This window comes from Heterocephalus glaber, unplaced genomic scaffold (genome assembly GCF_053883595.1).
Source record: "Heterocephalus glaber isolate CG9 unplaced genomic scaffold, H.glaber_assembly_v1.0 deba00001666, whole genome shotgun sequence".
Classification (NCBI taxonomy): Eukaryota; Metazoa; Chordata; class Mammalia; order Rodentia; family Bathyergidae; genus Heterocephalus; species Heterocephalus glaber.
Window position 1 is genome coordinate 6,752,642 of NW_028258406.1, and position 12,748 is coordinate 6,765,389.

Consider the following 12,748-nt stretch of genomic DNA (forward strand, 5'->3'; position numbering starts at 1 on the left):
AAAAAAAAAAAAAAGTAATAGACATTGGCCGGGGATTTAGCTCAGTGGTTCCGGTGCCTGCCTCTAAAGCACAAGGGCCTGAGTTCAATCCCCAGTACCAATAATAAGTAAATAAATTAGGTTTTCAATTTCATTGATTGATATTGGATTGTTTAGAAATTTTAGATCATCTTTGTTCAGCTTTGGTAATTCATACTTATCTAGGAATCTGTTCATTTCTTCTGTGTTTTCCTTCTTATTGGCATATAGGTTCTTGAAGTAGGTATTGATGATCCTCTGGATTTCTGCTGGGTCCATTGTAATTTCATCCTTTTCATTCCTAATTGCATGAACTTGGGCCTTTGCTTTCCTTTATCTGATAAGTTTGGCTAACAGTTTGTCAATTTTGTATATTCTTCCGAAGTACCAACTTTTGGCTTCATTGATTTTTTGTATTGTTATCTTAGTCTCCATTTCATTGATTTATGCTCTGATCTTTATAATTTCCTCCCTTGCATGAGCTTTGCGTTTGTCTTGCTCTTCTTTTTCTGGAAGCTTGAGGTTCAGCATCAGGTTGTGTAATTTGGCTTGTTCTGTTTTCCTAATATGAGTATTCACTGCTATGAATTTCCCTCATGAGACTGCTTTCATGTGTCCCATAGATTCTGATATGTTGTATTTTCATTGTCATTTAATTGTAGGAGCTGTCTGATTTCTTCTTAAATTTCCTTTGTGACTCATTGGTTATTCAGAAATGTATTGTTCAATTTCCATGTGTTTATGCAATTCTTGCAGTTTCTTCTGCTATTAATCTCCAATGTCATCGCACTATGGTCTGACAATATAGAAGGGATAACTTCTATTCCTTTGTACTTAGTTAAACATGTTCTATGGGCAAGTAAATGGTCTATTTTAGAGAACAACCCATGTGCAGCTGAAAAGAATGTGTATTCTGATTTTGTTGGGTGGAATACTCTGCAAACATCATTTGTTCAATAGTTTGATTGAGTTCTGGTATTTTGTTGCTTCTTTTTTGTTTAGTTGATCTATGTATTTATGACAGCTGGGTATTGAAGTCCCCCACTACTACTGTGTTAGTGCTTAAATGATTTTTCATGCCCATTAGTATTTGTTTTACATAGTGGGGCGCATTAGTGTTTGGTGCATATATACTAATGATTGTCATCTCTTCCTCTTGCATTGTTGCCTTTACAAGGATGTAGTGTCCTTCTTTGTTTCTCTTAACCAGTGTTGGTTTGAAATCCACTTGATCTGTAAAGAGGATAGTTATTCCTCCTTTTTTTTCAGGTTCCTGTCACAAGGAGTATTGTTTTCCACCATTTAACTTTCAGTCTATGAATTTCTTTTTGAATTAAGTGTGTTTCTAGTATGTAGTGTATTGTAAGATCTTGCTTCTTGACCCATTTTGCCAGTCTGTTTCTTTTGATTGGTGAATTGAGACAATTAATATTCATGGTTATAACTGATATGTGTTGACTTATCCTTGTCCTGACTTTTTCTTTTTGTTGCATTTTCTCTCTTTGCATTTTACTTCTTGTCATGCCTGGTGGATTCATTCTGCTGGACTTTATGTGGTTGTGATCCTCATTGTGATCCTCCTGGTTGTGTGTCTTTTCCTAGGATATTGTTTAAAGTTTTTGGAGTGCTGGTTTGGTATTCATGATGCTCTTTGTCATGAAAGTATCTTATTTTGAAAGATAGTTTTGCATGGTACATCAATCTGTGTTGGAGGCTTTTTTCCTTTAGGGCTTCCAATACATCACTCCAGGTTCTTTTTACCTTGAGGGTTTCTGTTGAGCAGCTGCTGTGATTGTGATGGGCTTTCCTTTGTATGTGATTTGTTTCTTTTCTCTAACTTCTTGTAGAAATGTGTTCATCTGTTGTTTTTCTTGAATCTTAACTGTTATATGCCTGTGTGTAGATTATTCTTGATCATGGCTAGTTGGAGTCCTATATGCCTCACTTATCTGTATGTCAAGTTCTTTTCCCCTGCTTCGGAAGTTTTCTGCCATCACTTAAGTGAATAGTTTTTTTTTTTTTTTTATGTCATCTGCACTGTCTCCTGTTTCTTCACTGATTCTGATCAATCTTGTGTTATTCTTTGCACCGTCTCTCAGCTGCTGGATTGATTTCTCATGGTCCCTTACTATTTTAAAGAAATTTTTCTTTTCCTGATCACTAATTGCAAATCTTATTTAGTATATGTGAAATTCTGTCCTCACTTTGGCTCATTCTGCTGGGTAAACTTTCAATAGAGCTTTTAATCTTCTGGAAATCTATTTGCATTTGTTGTATGGATTCCATTTGTTACCTATGTTGAGATTCCATCATGTTCTTCAGCTCCTCTATTTTTTTTTATCTGCATTCTCTCTAGATTTATTATGTCTTTCATCGTGAAAAATCACTTCTGATTTCATTTTTTCCAGATCCCCTTTCATTGCCAGTTTAGGGAGTCCAGGTGGTTGAATATCTCATAGTTCCATCTCATTTCCCTTTGGTGTTGCTTCAAGTGATCTGGAAGTCTGGTTTTGAGACTTGATTATTTGTCTTCTCATTTCTATGGGGGTGGGGAGGGGTGTGTGCTGATGGCACCCACAGGGCTCACCTCCTTGGCACTGGAGAGAGTGATTCGGTGCCCCAGAAGGTTCACCTCCACTCTGCTGTGGGCAGCTCTGAGCTTTTAATGATAAAACAGAATGATGTTTTTTTCCAAGAAGTATATAAAAATGTTATGAATATTTTCAAAAAAAAGATATATTTAAAATTAACTCAAAATTATATGTGTGTTTTAGCTATCTATTATTGGATAACAAGTAATTCTACTATGTAACCGATAAAACAGTGCCCTTTTATTATCTTACAGGTTGTGTGGGCCAGGAATAAGCATGTCTTCTCTTGGTCCTCTGTCATTGGAACTTTTACAAGGTACAATCATCAGACTAGCCAGGGTGAAAATTTTTTATGAAGAAATTATTGGAAGAACATGAACTTCCAAATTAACATTGCTGATGGCCAGATCTACTCTTTGAGAGATGTTGGCCAAAGATAACTTTCAGATTCTTGTTACATAAGCTATTCTGTAGGGTGCTTCACATCATGTGGACTTGCTTTGTCCAAAGAAGCAAGCAAGAAAAGAGGTAGAGTGTATCAGCCAAAGATATGTCAAAATCTTTTATATTTAATACTGGAAGTGATATTTCAACATAGTGTTGCATTTCCCTATTAGGAAACAAGTGGCCAGGACCATTTTAAGCATAAATGGAGGGCGTATGAATACCGAGAGTTGATGATCATTGTGAACCATTTCAAAAATTGCATATCATAATATCAGTGAGAGTAAAGTCAGATCATTTGGGTAAGTGCCATGTCATGTGATGCACAGAATGAGTTAGTGGAAGCTCTCATGAGAGGGTCTATCCAACTAATTTCCATGATGCTTGCAATTTCAGGGATTCTACTTATTTACTATATTTTCATTTATACCTTTGGTTCATAGATTCCTAGAAAATCTTTTAAAACATGAAAAAATACTTTAGGAATATAATATTTTGCAGTATTCAGGAATGACCCTTAAACTTTCACACAGAGCTACATACATAGCCTTTATTTGTGATTCCTTTTCTTCAATCATTGTTTTTTTTATTCATGTTTATTGGTACTTTTTTTTGTACAATATGATGACATTCATCATTGAGAATTTGTACCTTTACATGGTATATCTTGGTTCTTATTTTTTCCCCCATTAAAAATTATTTTCAGATAGGATCTAGCTAAGTTACCCAGGCTGGACTTGACTTTGTGATTATCCTGTCTCAGCCTCCCCAAATGCTGGGATTAGAGACCTGTGTCATCATACCTGGCTTCTAGAAATTCTAGAGTGTTTTAAAAAAAATTTTTTTTCAATGGGTTTTCAAAGTTGACTATCCAATAAATACAGTCTGATTTGGGCACCAAGGAACCCTGAGTTTTAGAGAATTAAGGTCTTACATGAAGTTTTAAATGTGTGGGAAAGGTAGAGGGAAAAAGGAAGAGAGACAGGTAAAGGAAGAGAGAGGGAGAGGGAGAGACAAAAGGAGAACACTAGACAGAGAGAATGAATCAAAATTGTGGAAAATCAGTATGTGAATAGCTTATTAGGCATTTTGAGGGAAAAATTCTAGTTACAATTTTATATTTGCTTAACATTGCTTTTGAAGGAAAATCTGGCTTAAGAAGTTATTTCAATATGGTACAGTTTTAAAGTTACTCAATTCAATCAAATGTCATAATGTTTGTGAAAGCTTTTCATTTAAAAATTGGAATATATGCCTATGTAAGAGTTCGTGATAATGCAAACAGTGAAAATGTCACTGCTAAAGCATTTTTACTAGTAAGTTATTGTGTAGGTGTAGTGGATGATATTAAGATTTGCCAAGTATGTGTTTCAGCTGATATCTATAATAAAATTGCTTTGCTTGTTGAAATAGCCTAATTGTGAAGCCCTGATACTTCTTTTCATGTCTTAAGTGAATAAAAAAGGAAAGAAAATATTAAGCTTCCAAAATTCACCATTGTGAATGTCTCTACCAAGCCTTGGTCATCTCTACTTAGACATCATAGGCACTAATAGCATGTGTTAGTTATACTTTCTACCTTTCCTACCTCATTCAAAATATATTTTTGCTCAAGTAAGACCTACACATTTTTCTACTGTTTCTGAAGTTTTTTTCCTCATTGATCTTATTTTATTGAATTTTATTGTGCTGGAGATGATAATCAGGGAGAAAGAATATGGACTACAATTTGGTCAATATTAGGCCAAAGTCTTGGTGAGGCCATGGCCCACTCTTTCCCCACTTTAGTTCTTTCCTTTGAAAATCTTCATATTAAGTGTTGCTACTGAGCAACATCTGTATCACATCCACACTGTTAGGTTTCTCATATTTTTAAAGAAATTCTTTCTTAGCCCCCCATTAATGGTCACTCTATCATTTTATTATTTAAATTCTTGATTTCATCTTTTCCCTATTTTTCCAGAAAATTATTTGATATCCTAAAAGTTTTAAATTAAAAGAATAACAAAAAAGGAAACAAATTAAACCTTTTTCCTGATACACAAAAGTTATTTATTAATGGTTTGCTTAATTCTTTCTAAATTACATTCAAGTTTTTTGGGTCAGTTCAGTAGAGAATACAAAGATATATAAATACAAAGATACAATCTCTGTTGTCAATAAAGCATAAAAGTATTTTTATGAAAATGGGGTGTGCATGATAGTTATTTGCTCAGATAATGTAACCAATATTTCCACTAAAATTAAGAGCAAAACTATTTTATTTGATATCCACTAGTGTAGCTGAATTATATAGTACCATTTCCATCATCTGAATTAAATATTTTTTGGTCCTCATTTTACTTTTGGGGGAGAGGAAGGTGCAGAGAAATAAAAAGTACATTTCTGCTGTACTGGAAGATATTTGAGGCAAAATTTTGAATCAATTGGCATGCATTTCAATATGTGCTACCCTGCAAGAACATTTCAGATCACACCATACAGGCAGACTGCAAATAAAGATCTCTGATACCTATGGTTCTATTCTCAAGCTCCTGTATATCCTAACTTTATAAAGAATTGAGGATTCACATGAGTTTGGAACAGGTTGCAAACAAAACCTCTGCACGTGTCCTTGATGAGTAATATAAAATAGAGGAATACCAGAATCTGGGATAGTTGGTTCTGTGTAAGTGGCAGATGAATGAGAACAGACTCAAAAGTACTTTCATTCCAAAAATTAAGATTTAGTATGGTTCAGTAGTGTAATGGATGTATATACTGAACAAAATACCTCTAAAGTAAAATGACAAAACTACTCTTCAACTGTTATGTTCTTTCTCCTCTTCAGTTAACAGTAAGTTTCTTCCAAATATTTTGTTGCCATGTGAAGAGGGAGAACATGTGTAATTTAGAACGGATAATTTTTTTTTTTTTTTTTGTACCAGGGATCGAACTTGGGTCCTTGCGGTTGTGCAGCAGGCAGCAAAACCGCTGAGCTAAATCCCCGGCCCAAAGTGTGTAATTTAGGATTTACTGAAGATATATCTCATTAGTGTCTCAGAAACTTATTACTTTAAAGCATGAAATGTAGTAATATAAACGTATTTTTAAAGCTGAATTTACTAGTGATTTCATGTGAATAATAATAGCTTAAGGATACACAATATTTCTGATATCAATATTGAGACAATGTAATAAGAAGAAGGATGTATACAAATAACTATATATTATTATGGCATTTTAAAATTTGATGGGAGTTTTTCAGGTTACTACCATGTGAATTTCTCTCATAAGACAAAGTAGAAGTGGGGAAGAAAATAACATATTCAGATATAGACATGTGGAGTTCTTATTTTGTTCTGTTTTAGTGCTGACATAAATGAAATTTTTCTTCTACATTTTCAATCTTCAGTGACTAGTAAAACTTCAATTTCTCATACACTGTCATAAGGTAAACCTTGATCCATTTAGAAACTGGTTTTGAGTTTACAGTTTAAAGAACCTTGTTTGAAAAGTAAATGAGGCTAAACCTATTTCCCAGAAAGCTATTAATATTTTTAAGTTAAAAAATTCAGCAATTTTTCACATTGTTCCGTACTAGTATCAAATATTTAAAAGATTTTTAAGTGTCCTCAGATATGGTATTCATTAGATCAGGTATCGGTTTAAACAAAATATTTTAGAATTGGACATAGGGATATTTTATCTGATAAAGAAAAGATCCGTGAAGCAAAGCACTCATGCCAACAAAGGTAATTGAGAACTACACTGGTGTTAATGGAGTTGTCTGGAGACGCGTGTAGAATAAGAAATGATAGGAAACTGAAGCTAGTGGAGAGAACAGGCTTACAGACATCAAGAAAGCTGCAGAGTGCTGGCAAAGGACACTTTAAGTCAGAATCCCTACACATTAACCCCACTTAGTAATTTTGTGACCTTGGATTGATTGATAGATAATAAACTCTTATTCTCTCATCTGGGAAAGAAAAATAAAGTGACAAAGCCATACAGTTATATGTTTAATAACTGAAAAATGCTATGAAAGTAAATATTTTAAAAAATTAATACACCAACTTTTTATGATATATTGATCCATGAATCATTTTTGGCATTTATGTTAGGCAGTTCAGAAGTATAAGGGCAAAAGGATTAAAAGCATGACATTTGTATATATGTTATTAGTTTTTTGATTCTTCTTTTCCTATAGTATAGAGGTTTTATTGAGAGTATGTGAAAAAGCATGAGGCTGATTCTCTTCCTAAATTTCTTCCAAATGTTTCTTTAAGATAATGTTCTTACAGTCTTGAAATTTCTTGGAAATGTGCATTATTTTTCAATCAGGCAAAGAAAGTTCTTGGTATAATATGTTTTAGAATACAGTCAGATCTTCTTTTATTTCCAGATACATGTAATCAAAAAGTTAGATATAAAATTATATTTTTTCAAAGAATAAATAAATACTATAAAGCATGAGTCTAAATAAATGCCTTTATCATCTGGAATTAAACAAATGTCATATGAAGTTCAGAATTCAACTCTTCAATAAAAAGAAGTGTCCATAAGGAGCAAAGTTCATGAAGAATATAGATTGATCATAGATATATTTAATATTTAAATAATTTTCTTTCAGTTTTGGAAGAAGATGGTTTTGACTAAGAGCTATATATTAAAGAACACTTTTGTGTATAAGGTAGATAACAAAAGTTCCATTGTCGGAGTGATTCTTTAGGGATGATGACATGAATAATATTTGCTGATACGTAATAAAAGTAGAGATAAAACCTAGAAGTCAATATCCATTCCAGTATAAGACCCTTAGAGTTCAGAACTAAAATCTAGGCATGTGTGAGAAATGGACAGAAAACCAAGACTCAGATATACATCCAATAAGGAAGAGGTATTATAATCTATGTGAATTAGAGGTCATGCCTATATTTGTATTTATATATTTCTGTTGACACTTAGGGGATCATTCAATTCGTGAGAACCAGGACAGTAGAGTTGAGGTCAGCAACTATGTTCTATAGAGAATACAAGACTATATATTCTAGTCTTGTAGCTAGATTCAGGACACAGAAACACACAGAGCTCATGTATTTTCTCTTAACACTGACATTTTACTATATAGTATGCTAGTTCTACACAAAAAATAATTAACCACATGCATACCTCAAGCTGAATGTATATACTATAGGAAAAAAACCAGCAAGAAGGTCAAATACAATATAATTAAGGTTTTCAGAATTTTCTTGACAAATACCTTGCCACAAATGGAAAATGAATAAATTAGTAAGGATTGAATTATACATAGTATTATATTTAAAGAAGAAAAATAACATCTCATCTACCATTATTACCAAAATATTGTACAAATTGCTGTTTTGTATTATTCAATAGAAAAATAAAATCAACTGAATAGTGGGCATTTCCAACAAATTTTCCTGTATTTTATAAGTTGACAGTTTTCTCTTTCTATGGAAAATAATGTATCCTCACAGTGAATAAATTTAAAAACATGAAAGGTCAAAAGTGAAATTATAGTTTTAGGATCTATAAATATGTAGTTTTTATGAAACAAATTCATAATTTATAGCTATTGCTTTAAAATATTTGCATTCATCTCCTTCCCCATCACAGCAAACACAATATTTGACACCTACAACTAAAAGGAAGAGATGTTTGTTTGGCTCACAGTAACAAAGCGATTCAGCCCATCATTAGCTAAATGCAAGGCAAAAGAGCATGGTAAGCAAAGATGCTTGCTTCAAGTCCCTGAGAAGCAGCATAGGAAAACAGAACCAGAAAAAACAGAGCTGCAGACCACATATATCACCTCAGGTCATAGTTCTCTGACACCCAGACACACCTAAATTTGGGCTTTACTAATCTGCTAGGGATTTATTTTTTAAAAACAACATTGACATTTTATTTAGATAGAAATAAACTATACAAATTTTTCTTCATCAAAAGTAATATTTTCTCTATTATTTATAGATTAACCACAAAATGTCTTTTTGTAGGTTTTCCAGCTTTTGCTTATATATCAACGTGCAGCATTTAATAGAGTCATGGAAAATGACAGAAGGAAATAGACAAATCAGCTGTCTGGCTCCTAATGGGCCAGGACACAGAAATCCAAAGAGCTCCTGTATTTCTCTTAACACTGACATTTTACTGTACGTTATGCTAGTAAATATGGGAGGCCCCCGATTTTGTCTTGAAGCAGAGATGTTCAACATTTACCTGCTAAGAAGCTTGTGGAGATGTAGGGATGACAAAGGAATGTAAAGAGCAATAACCGGATGTGGAACCAAAAGGCAAGATCTTCCATTCAAAACACAGAAACCTGTCCTTCTAAGTTCATTTGATAAAGACAAAATCTGGTGAGCTCACAAACGTCTCTCTCTCTCTCTCTCATAATTCCCTTAATTGTCCCTTATAGATTTTAACAACACCCTTACAACTCCTATTGATCACAGGCCACTGATGGGCTACATCGTAACATTTGTAACATGCATTCCTTTCTTCCACACCTCCTCAAAAATTCATTTTTTTTTTGAAAATTGACAGCTCAAAAGCTGACAGACTGCTCCACAAGGACAGTAAATATTTTGTCTAAAATGACTTAACTAGGAGGAGCAGGGAGGGGAAGGAAGGATCAGGGGATTTAAAAAAAAAAAAGAAACAAGTTGTAATATGTACATGTAACCACTACTTGAGATGACTGTAAACTGCACAAACTGCAAACATATACTAATAAAATTAAACAATAATAAAAAGAAAAAAGAGGATGAATGATAAATAGATAAATAAATAAAATGACTTATCTAAAGCAATTCCATAGTTCCCCCAGGAGTGGTCACGCAGTAGTGAAGTATGGAGCTTCTAATGTTATCCTCTGAAAGGACAAACAAGTCTCAGAAGCAGTGTGTTCAGGTGGGCAACTTAAATATGGAGATTACCAATGGCTAACATATTCAATGACAGGCCTATAAGCTAAGATATTCATTGATAAGGTGGTCTACATTATGATTTTTTCTACATAGCAAAAATAAGAAAAAGTCCATTTTAAGAGTCTCTTAGGTATTTTCAATAGTTTCTAAATTGTCTGTAGGAAGTTCTGATTTAGTTGTATATGGTCTGACATATGTGTCCACCATTAAACTCAGATCATGTCTCATATCAAAATATATGTTAGGCAAAGCCAAGTAATTTCACTTTTGGTCTGTCAAAGTGTTCCTCGAGTATGGCTTTGAGACACTTTGGTCCATTTTTATAGTGTTTGTTCTTAACTTTCATTCCAGGAAAAGTACACAGCACCTTAGGAAGGTATACACATTAGGAAAAAAATTCATTTCAGGCAAATGCAGGGCTTCATAAACAGTGGACAGAAGCTCTGTATAACTCCCTCTGTATTTTTTTTTCTCATTCTCCAACAATTAAGATCAGCTGAGAGTGTGTCAGGATTGGGTAAGTCACTTTTGGATATATCAGCATGATGTTCCTCTGATATGTTGAATTTGAGCTGTCTCATTACTGAGGGTACCAGAGCTCTGAGATGCTATGCTGAGAATATGTCTTTAAATTCCTGAATAACATGCTCCACTGCTGGGACACTCAGGGGCTCTTTAAAGTTACTGTCAGAGGTTAGCTGAGATTCCAGGTTACTTTATTGAGCCCCACAAAATTTCCCAGGGAGATTCATTTGAATATCAAGTTTGGTTGCCAAATTCATGGCTTCCTCAAAGGAAAACTCATGATAAACTTCAATATTTTCCATCATTTCACTGAGTGAGTGCTGTACCACACTCAAAATATTGGCTGCAAAGAAAATATCATGTTTGTCCCTGGAGATTTTTCCCAAAGGTCCTTGTAAAAGATAACACATTCTTTAGAACAAAAACTGTAGCAATAAAATCAAAATCTGTCACTACACTACAGAGTACAAATGCTTGGGCAGCTATACAGTTTATTCCACCTAATATTTGTGTCACTATTTATGCCATCTCAATATAAAACAAGTGTTGCAGCAGGTCCACTAAAATTTCAAAAGCATCATGACATATCTCCTTCATTTCTTTACCCCTTTCTTCACTGTTCTGAAAAAGAACAAAAATTACATTGTCAAGTTCTAAAAGTAGTGGTGATCCATGGAAAAAAGAAGGAAACTTCTCCAGTTTTTCCTAATGCAACTGATCCCCCACCTCAAATACTGATATTGCCAACCTCATGTTTAAGGCACACGAAAAGCAGAGTGTGTAGATAGCTTGGGGATATTTTTCTGAAAGCCTAGAAGCAACAACTTTCATTTTAGAAGAAAACCCACTGGATACGATGTGATCCTGGCCATTACAGTACTACATATTTAGTCTCCACTTCTCAGCTACTGTAGTGTGAAGTCTCACAGCCAAAATTCTGCATCAGCTTCATAAGTTAGGAAGCCCACAGATTCCTCTCTCAAGTTATGAGATTTATCAACAAACCACACAAAGACAGGTAAGTGCTCTTCCCCTATGTCCACCAGTCATTAGCGATGATGGAAAAGAAGTATGAATTTCACTTCCCTGAGGGTTTCTTCCCAAATTCATCCCTCACAGATCTCTAGTATTGATTTCTGTTTTTTTTTTTTTTTTTTTTTTTTTTTTTTTTATCAGAACACTGTGTTAAGGCTGTGGTCTCTAAACACTTTCTCAGGACCTCTTCACCAGAATTTATTGGGCCCTCCAGCAATGCTTGAAAGGTATCAGGAGGAAAGGGATCTTCTGGGATTTTGTGGGTCTTGTGTCCATCCAAAAGGCATAATTTCCCATAAGAATCAAAAATTTAAATCTAGACGTTTAGAATTTGTTTTCCTTCTCTTTAAGAGTTAAAGGTACAATGTCTTCATCCAGCTCATCATCCACCACTTCTGCACTGAAATTCTGAGCATTGCTATTGCTTGTTCTTTATTTTTGTTCCTGTTCAGAAGTTTTGTCAATTTCTTCTTCTGTTTCAGTGTCCTGATTTCATTTTCACTCCATTCTTTTATTCTTTTTTTCTGTGTACTACGTAGATTGTTCAAATGACTGGTAAGGTCCAATATTGTTGGTGTTGCATCATCTTGAAGAATGGTCTTATAAGGGTTTTCCCAATGACTTCAGAAGTATCTGTTTCAATTAATTTGGGGAAATAAAATAACCCAATCATTCTTCAGATTTTTGATGCCTCTGCAAAATGTATAGTTCTACAGATCATAGAGGTCTCAAAGTGTTCGTGACACAATTGATACTGTTTATTTAGTTGATTCGGGTGTTTTATCTTCTAAGCCTGCTCTCCTATAATTTCCCACACACTTCCGGCATTGGCTTTTCCTCATGTTACCAACTTGCCTGAAAAGATTCCTGAGGAGATAAACCATTGTTTATTTCTCCAGCTCCTCAAATATGCTAGTAGGCCTCTTTCTATTTCTCCTAACTCAATCTGTAATTTGTGTGGAAATGTCACAATTTGTAATGACATTTGTATGTGTGGTTCTAAGGATCATTCCATATTGCAACTTGCAGATTTGGTTAGCTCTTTTGTTTCTGCCATGTTTACATTTGAATTTGGGTCAAGTGAAAAGTTTCCTAAATAAAGAAATGAAATTAATCCTGGAAGAACCGTAAAGTTAAAATAGTACATTTTTAATAACAAGTAATCTTTCCTTGAGTATATATTATTTTTTTAGAATATTC

The 12,748-nt window shown here is 34.0% G+C and overlaps 1 pseudogene; it reads right to left on the reverse strand.

The window, feature by feature from the left end:
• Positions 1-10,114: 10,114 nt before the first annotated feature.
• On the reverse strand, positions 10,115-11,860 carry LOC147822245 (52 kDa repressor of the inhibitor of the protein kinase pseudogene; annotated as a pseudogene).
• Between the last annotated feature and the right edge of the window lie 888 nt (positions 11,861-12,748).